The 7637-nt window shown below is 47.6% G+C and overlaps 1 long non-coding RNA gene across 1 annotated transcript; it reads right to left on the bottom strand.

Annotated features, from left to right (window-relative positions):
* Nucleotides 1-4411: 4411 nt before the first annotated feature.
* On the bottom strand, nucleotides 4412-7222 carry LOC133352599 (uncharacterized). Its single transcript, XR_009756279.1, has 2 exons — nucleotides 7122-7222; nucleotides 4412-6933 (listed from the first exon to the last, which is right to left on the bottom strand). It is a non-coding gene; the product is annotated as an uncharacterized LOC133352599 (long non-coding RNA).
* Nucleotides 7223-7637: the final 415 nt, after the last annotated feature.

Below are 7637 nucleotides of genomic sequence, written 5' to 3'. Positions count from 1 at the left end.
TCAAGGGAGGGCTGCGACCTCCCTTAATGTACAGCATTGCCTCCCACCCCCCCGCATTGTGAGCCCCCCATTCTCGGGGGGCGGGGGGGGTAGTCATGTTCATGAATTCAAGCTAGCGGGGTCATCGTGGACAATGTATGTGTGCACGTATGTTGGACTTCTTTCGCGCCGTTCGGAGCCCACCGCGCTCATCGTAGATCGCACCTGGACATCGCTCCCTTCCTTTTGCCAGACTCCGCAGCATGGCTTTCCCTCCCATGGCGCCGCGTTGTTCAGATAACGGAGAGCTCGACAGCGCAGCTGCGATAACCGACGCAGTGGGGTTCCACTGCAGTTGTCCTTCCGATTAGCGCGGTTGTCTGCGTGCGGTGCGAAAGAAGTTCGTGCATGCACACGGTGGCAACGTCAACGGCTAAAGTTACGAAGAATGCTCTTCTCGCCGCATGATGATGGCAGCATCGCGGTTCAGGAGCTGAACGCCATTGTCGAAGTATGCTGCTGCTGGCCATGACGAGAAAGCTTCAGGAGTGAGAGAGAGTTCGTGTCGTTTTGCTCTGACTCCTCCCCAAAAGGAACGCAGACTACATAGACGCCGTTTATTTGTACGGTCCATAGTTTGGGTTGCATGGTCACAGTCGCGCTCCTGTGGCTCGTGTCATTAATTTGCAATTGTTGAAGCAGGTGTGACACATCTCTTACTGATTGTCTGTGTCGGGTGGTGGAGGGTTAACGCGCACATCTATACTGCCGCGATCGAACCCAGCACACTTTTTATCGTGAACACCCGGGGGGGAGGGGGATAATCTTTCGCCTCTGTCTGCTGCACGGTCGCAGCCTCCCTCCGCACGGCTCGGCGCGATTAAAAACACCATGACGTCACCCGCGGCAGCTTAGCACGCGTGACACACTTGCAGCCTCCACTCAACCCCTCCCCGAGACAACAACGCATTCGACTCCCCCACCCCCACCCTGCCCCAACTCTCTCACTCTCTTTTTTTACGATCAGTGGAAACAAGAAGATGCTCGGTGTATTCGGCACTTTGCTTCGTTCATCATTTCGTAATAAAAAAAAATACATTTTTAAACTTAGCTTTATGTAAAACCCCCACCTCTCGCTCACTCTCTCGCTCTCACGTTACTCACAAGCGGGTATTGTTTAGATGATTCGTTGCTACTGTTACTTGAGCGTTCCTTCTCCGACGCGTTTAATGTCGCTCCGCTTCAACGAAGGACCGATCTATTTTTTTTTTATTATCTTTGTATCGTTTTTTTGTGCCATTTTCCTTGATTCTTCGTGCAGTAGCGTGGCAGGGTGGCGTCTGCGCTATTATTGCTCGCGTCTGGGTTTGATGCGCGACTCGGGTGCCTCTCAGTGTGGAGATTAGACGTTTCTCTCCCCACCCCCACACTCACCTGGCCTGCGTGGGTTACCTCCGGTCTTTCCGGTTGCATCCCAAAGCACGTTGACTGGTATCGGCCAAACATTCCGATGTTCTGCAAAACAAAACACCCCCCCCCTCTCTGCAATTACTCAAATTGGAATTACGCACAGGTCAACATCGCCCCGTATTGCATTACCAAAAAAACCCACCACCCCATAACACTTACTCTCTGGTTCTTTCGGTAACGTCACGTAGGTATAATAAGTATAACCCGTAAAAACAAAGTTTTTCACTCTAAATCCTTTATATGGCTTGAGATGGCTGCCACCTATGGGTCAGATAATTGTCTGCAGTATTAAACAATTGTTAATTAAATATTTAATTTGTTTTCCCTAAACAGTGTAAAATTTTGGAAAAAAATTTTCACAAACATTAATTGTCACGCACAACGAGTCTGTGTGGAAAATGTCAGCTCGATTGGATCACGGGAAGTGGGTTAAAAAACGACCGAAAGGTTTGCACGGTCGTAAGCAAGCAAGCAAGCACGCAAGTGAACTTAATATAAAGGATTTAATAAAATAAATCACGACGTTTCGGGCGCAACACAAGCGTCCGTCATCAGGTGGGAAAGCGTGGCCTGCCGCTGATGCATACTGTTTTGGAAGGAGCCCCTCTTGAAACAAACAAAAGTCCTGTGACACACAGTGATGTTCTCGTTGGTGTTTGCTTGCTGGTCGTGCTGGAGATGTCGATCCTTATCTATGCCCCCCCTCCCTGCACTCCACCACACACATCTCGAACCCCGCCCGCGTCCACCACAAATTGCTGTTGCGCTGGAATGTTTCTTTGTCTCTTTGCACCGCAGACCTCAACAGCTGTCACGTGTTGAGCTTTTTTGTGCGCTGTCGAATCTCGACATCGGTGCAAACTTTGTCGGCCTTAAGAATGTTCCGATGGGCCACGCTTCTCAAGCACCCTGGCTGCATTGTGCGCCCAATCACTTCCCTTCTCGACCTTCATTCCTACCCAGCGCGCACCCACCAGTCTGACCACGCACGGCGGCTGCACAGCTGCTCGGTACACACGTGTCACACACACACACGTGTCACACACACACACGTGTCACACACACACACGTGTCACACACACACACGTGTCACACACACACACACGTGTCACACACACACGTGTCACACACACACACACGTGTCACACACACACGTGTCACACACACACACGTGTCACACACACACACACGCAAAGACAATGATCCCCTCCCCCCGTATGGCCTTTAACAGTAACGCTGTCGCAAAGCGAGTAGCAGCGATGAAGACCGACACGGCACACGAGGCGTTGGTTGGCCAACATCACGCCCGTATTAACATTCCCATTCACCTGCTTACCTCGCTACATATTCAACCAACTTAATAGTTAGTTACATACCTACCTATACCCCGGTACTTTGACTCGCCTACATATCCACTCACTGCGTTACCCACCCATCCGTCTACCCACTCACACAGCCATTTCGCCTACTCACACCGTGCACTTACCTAGAAGGCAATATACAAAGATATACAAAGACAAAGGTCTCCCGTATAGCCTCGACAGACTGTTGGGGCAAGTGCTGTTAGCGAGCACCTACGAAGGTCGGCACGGCGCACGAGGGGGGTGGGTGGCCAGCACCACGCCCGGCCGCCTTTGTCTCCCCAGTGGCGATGTTTACACACCTAACCAGGTGCTCACTTGATTTCACATCGATGTATTATGCAGATGCGAACCCATATTGCGGCGGCAGACGGCTCGAATTGGAATGAATGAGAATGTGGTGGGAATGAGTTTGAAGGAAACGCTGCGGCGAGACAAATGGCATAAAAAAATTGAGCGCGTGACCTCTTGCCCTTCAAACTCTAAATATAAATGCAAGACTTAGCAGCTACTCGTGCGGTGTTTAAAGCCCTTCCCCCCCTCTCCCAGCCACCCCCACCATTCTTTCCTCTGCCTGGCCTAAGCTCTGCCTTGAGAGAAAGAGAGAGAGAGGAAACCTCTCACGCAACAAAGCAGTTTCTCTGTGGGGCCCAGCTGGCTCGTGACTGATAGCGCAGCAAAGGGGTTTTGTTGTTGTTGCTAAACCCTGCACATTGATAATCTACACACACACATTCCACACAGCCGTGGCTCTAGTTTCATATCAAAGCAATCCGCCACTCGGACTTGCGTTTGAAATGTGCGCGCATATTTTTCTTGTGTGGGTTTAAAAGGCCGAAGACTTATCTCGCAAGGCAAAGCGCGGGACGAGTTCCGTTTCGTCGCGTTCAATATCCGTTGATTACTTTTGTTGTTTAAAAATCAATCGAACGTTATTTATATATTTATACATATAGGCTTTCTTGAAGCCGGCTGGCTCAGGAGGTTTGTGAGTCAGAGGCACTGATGGGGCTCCCTTGGGTTCAACTTCTGGGTTCACAACCGCGCCGCGCTGTTAAGCCGGGTTTCTCAAGCGCGGTGAGTTGGTGGTGCGCGCGCGAAAATACCCCGCGCGATATTAAAGATTTTATATTCTCGATGAATCCTGGAAAATCCAGCCGTGAAAATGTTATTGCTTTGACGCGCAATGAACTCTAATCCTGGGCGCGGACGAGGAGGCCTATTGCAGTGAATTGTCATTGCGAGTTCAAATCCTGATTGGGAGTTGAGTCAGCCCATCATCGTCCATGGGGTCGAAATAAATGAGTCCTATCCGTAGGCGGTGGTCCTATGGATACACCCGACCCTGCCAGAGGAATGTGGACATTTTCATCTCACCCGACTCTGGAGAGAAGCATCAATATCTCGATACTCGTTTGAGTAAGGACATGACTTTCGTCCCCCAAAGTGACTTCAGAATTAGTTATTTGAGGACAACTCTCTGGGCCGTTGTTTCACACAAGGTGATCCACTCCTTACTACTCTCGAGAACTCTCCACCTCATGTCACGTGAAGCCCCGAATGCAATCATAACACGATCGGGAAACACAAAGAAGACAAAAAAGCGACATGAAATTTTAATTTAAAAAAACATTTCAATTTAAAAGCAATTATTCATGAACGAAGCATCAGCAATGTGTTATTATGGATACGGTGTCCGCTCCTCGCCCTGTGGTGTGGAATTCTAATTATGTATCTTGTGAACGGGCATTAATATTTATTCCTAATTAAAACGCCCGAGTCAAAAAGTCTGCCTTTGTATAAATTGTTTCTTCTGCAAAAGACCCAAAAGGTCAACCCCAGCTCCGAGTCATCGCACTTAAACAAACGCTGCTGGCTAACTGCAAGTTTGGAAGATCAATAAAAGGTAACAGAAAAGGCAAAGGTGCAGCACTGCACTTGCTTTGCTCAAGCCTCCTGCAGGCAGAAGGACCTCCACCAGTCGAAGCTCAATACAGCCCACGTAGAGGCTAATTTTACCTACTCTTCCACGCTGACCAGACACATCTGAATGAGTAGAAGTACCCACACTTTACTCCACCACACACGACATGATGATTGGCCAACTATAGTGGATCTACTTACATTGGTGAGTGGACAGAGGTTGTATTCGTTGTTGAAACTGTCACGCTGGGAGATCAAACTTGCAAGTCAATGGTGCTGCTGAGCATTACAACATCCCCATAGGCCGATCTATCTATTTCATTATTCAGAATTCTCGTCTTAAAAAAAAAAGTTTTAGTGTGAAATTTCTTTTCCGCATTGCCAATTCGTGTATCAGTGGTGGCGTAACCACGAATCGTGACCCAGATGCGGCTCCTGGGCAGTTCAAGAGAGGCTCACTCACAATGCTGATTACATTGTGTAACACAATTTTTGTCCCTCGGTAGTAAGTGTTATTTTTTTTTATTGCTAATGCCTAACAAATATAGAAATAGCTATTATTCCCCACAAACTTTGCTTTTCTGACCAGGACAGTAATATTTAGAAATGTATCTATTTTCAATGAGAAAACGGGCAAATTTGTGTCTTTTCGTTGACATATAATCAGAAAAAAATACATATGAATCAAAATTAACATGTATTTATACCAAAGTATTACAAAAAATTACTTCAAAAGATTTAGAAGTGAGTAGTTTTTCGAGATTTATGATTATACTGTTAATCACTTTCACGAATCAGCCCCAAAATGTAGTCTCCCATCATGTTCTCGTTATTCTGTCCTTGATAGCGGCGTTCAAAGTCCAGTATATCCTGTTGGAAGCGCTCGCCTTGCTCTTCCGAGTACGCTCCCATGTTCTCCTTGAATTGATCAAGATGAGCTTCAAGGATATGGACTTTGATGGACATCCTACAGCCCATTGTGCCGTAGTTCTTCACTAGTCTCAACCAGCTCCACATAGTTTTCGACCTTGTGATTGCCCAGGAAGCCACGAACCACTGCGACAAAGCTGTCCCAAGCCGCTTTCTCCTTACTAGTGAGCTTCTTAGGGAATTCATTGCACTCCAGGATCTTCTTTATCTGTGGTCCGACGAAGACACCCGCTTTGACCTTTGCCTCAGACAGCTTAGGGACAAAGTCTTGAAGGTACTTGAAGGCTGACGACTCCTTATCTACAACTCTGACTAATTGTTTCATAAGGCCCAATTTGATGTGCAGTGGTGGCATCAGCACCTTCCGGGGGTCCACCAGTGGCTCCCACTTGACGTTGTTCCTCCCCATAGAGAACTCGGTCCGCTGTGGCCAGTCCCGCCTGTGGTAGTGCGCCTTGGTGTCCCTGCTGTCCCAAAGGCAAAGACAGCAGGGACACTTGGTAAAACCGCCTTGGAGACCCATCAGGAATGCCACCTTTTAGAAGTATCCGGACTCATCATACTTCAAGCGTCCAGCAAGGTCTTGATGCTGTTGTATGTTGTAATCCTCTTTGAGGCGCACCGAGTGAGCCAGGGGAAGAGACGGGTATTTGTTACCATTATGGAGCAGCACGGCTTTGAGGCTCCTGGATGAGCTGTCAATGAAGAGGCGCCACTCATTCTGGTTACAGGCGATTCCGATTGCCTCGAACAGACTGGTCACATTGTGGCAGAAGCAGAGCCCATCTTGACGAGTGAAGAAGCTGCAAAAAGGTTGGTGATGCTTCCTCTGATCTGCGACTTGCAGACTTTCATCCAACAAGTTCCACTGCTTGAGCCTAGACGTCAAAAGCTCGGCATTGGACTTGGTGAGACCAAGATCTCTGATCATGTCGTTGAGGTCTTTTTGGTTGGGGTAGTACGGGTTTCTCTCCTCAGCTCCACCTCTGAAATTGTCATCTAGATCTACAACGTCTTCCTTGCTCTCTGACTTGCTGCTCTCTTCTAAAGAAGGCTGCTCTCTCCCCGGAGGAGTGGGTACGGGGAGCTCATGGCATTGTTGCACCGGATGAAGGAAGGTCCGGATACGTGATAGCAGGTGCATTCTTGCCAATCCGACATTTGGAAGGGTCCACCATGCAGAAGTAGCAGTTGCCTGAGTGGTCAGTGGGTTCCCACCAAATTATTGAGATAGCGAACTTCATGGCTCTCTTTTCCCCTCTGTACCATCCTACAAAAATAAATGTATTTCACCCATGACTAGTGTGTAAGAGATTCTCGCAAAAAAATTGCAATGTATGATATATATTTTTCAATAACATTGATAATGTAAAACATTTAGAAGTTTAAAACTCATAATTAAAAACATTGGAACAAATTTTAGAACAGAAAATTCCGAGCAACAATTGTCCATCTTACCTTCTAGAGTTGTTTTGCATCGCTCGCAGGTGAAATGAGGTGCCCAGGGTTTGTCTTGATCCCCAACAGGCATGCTGATGCTTCCACATGAGTACTTTTCCTACTTAGGCAGCTGGAACTAAACTGAACTGGTGGGCTTAAGGCCCCTGTATTTATACTACTATTTATATTACTGGAAAGTTCTAGAATGTTCTAGAAGTTACTACAAATTCATTCAGCACTGAATCTATCTGGAATGTTCTGGAAAATAGGTAAATTTCAATATATCACTGTCTTGGTCACAGAAGCAAAGTTTGCGGGGAATAATAGCCATTTTCTAGTACCTTTGAGGCATAAGCAATTAGGAAATAAAACTTACTACCCAGGGACAAAAAAAACATTGTTACAGTGAAATCATAACTTGGATTTGTAAGGCGCCGCATAGTCGGTCGCTCGCTCGCAAAAACAGAGAACGACTCGGAGGAGGCCGCAGACACGCCGGGAAGGCAGCCACACGCGATGACGAACCTCTGCCAA

Source organism: Lethenteron reissneri, chromosome 41 (assembly GCF_015708825.2).
Source record: "Lethenteron reissneri isolate LAM-NWPU_2019-01 chromosome 41, ASM1570882v1, whole genome shotgun sequence".
Taxonomy (NCBI): domain Eukaryota; kingdom Metazoa; phylum Chordata; class Hyperoartia; order Petromyzontiformes; family Petromyzontidae; genus Lethenteron; species Lethenteron reissneri.
Note: the sequence above shows the minus strand (reverse complement) of the source record. Positions and strands in the feature narration are given on the sequence as shown.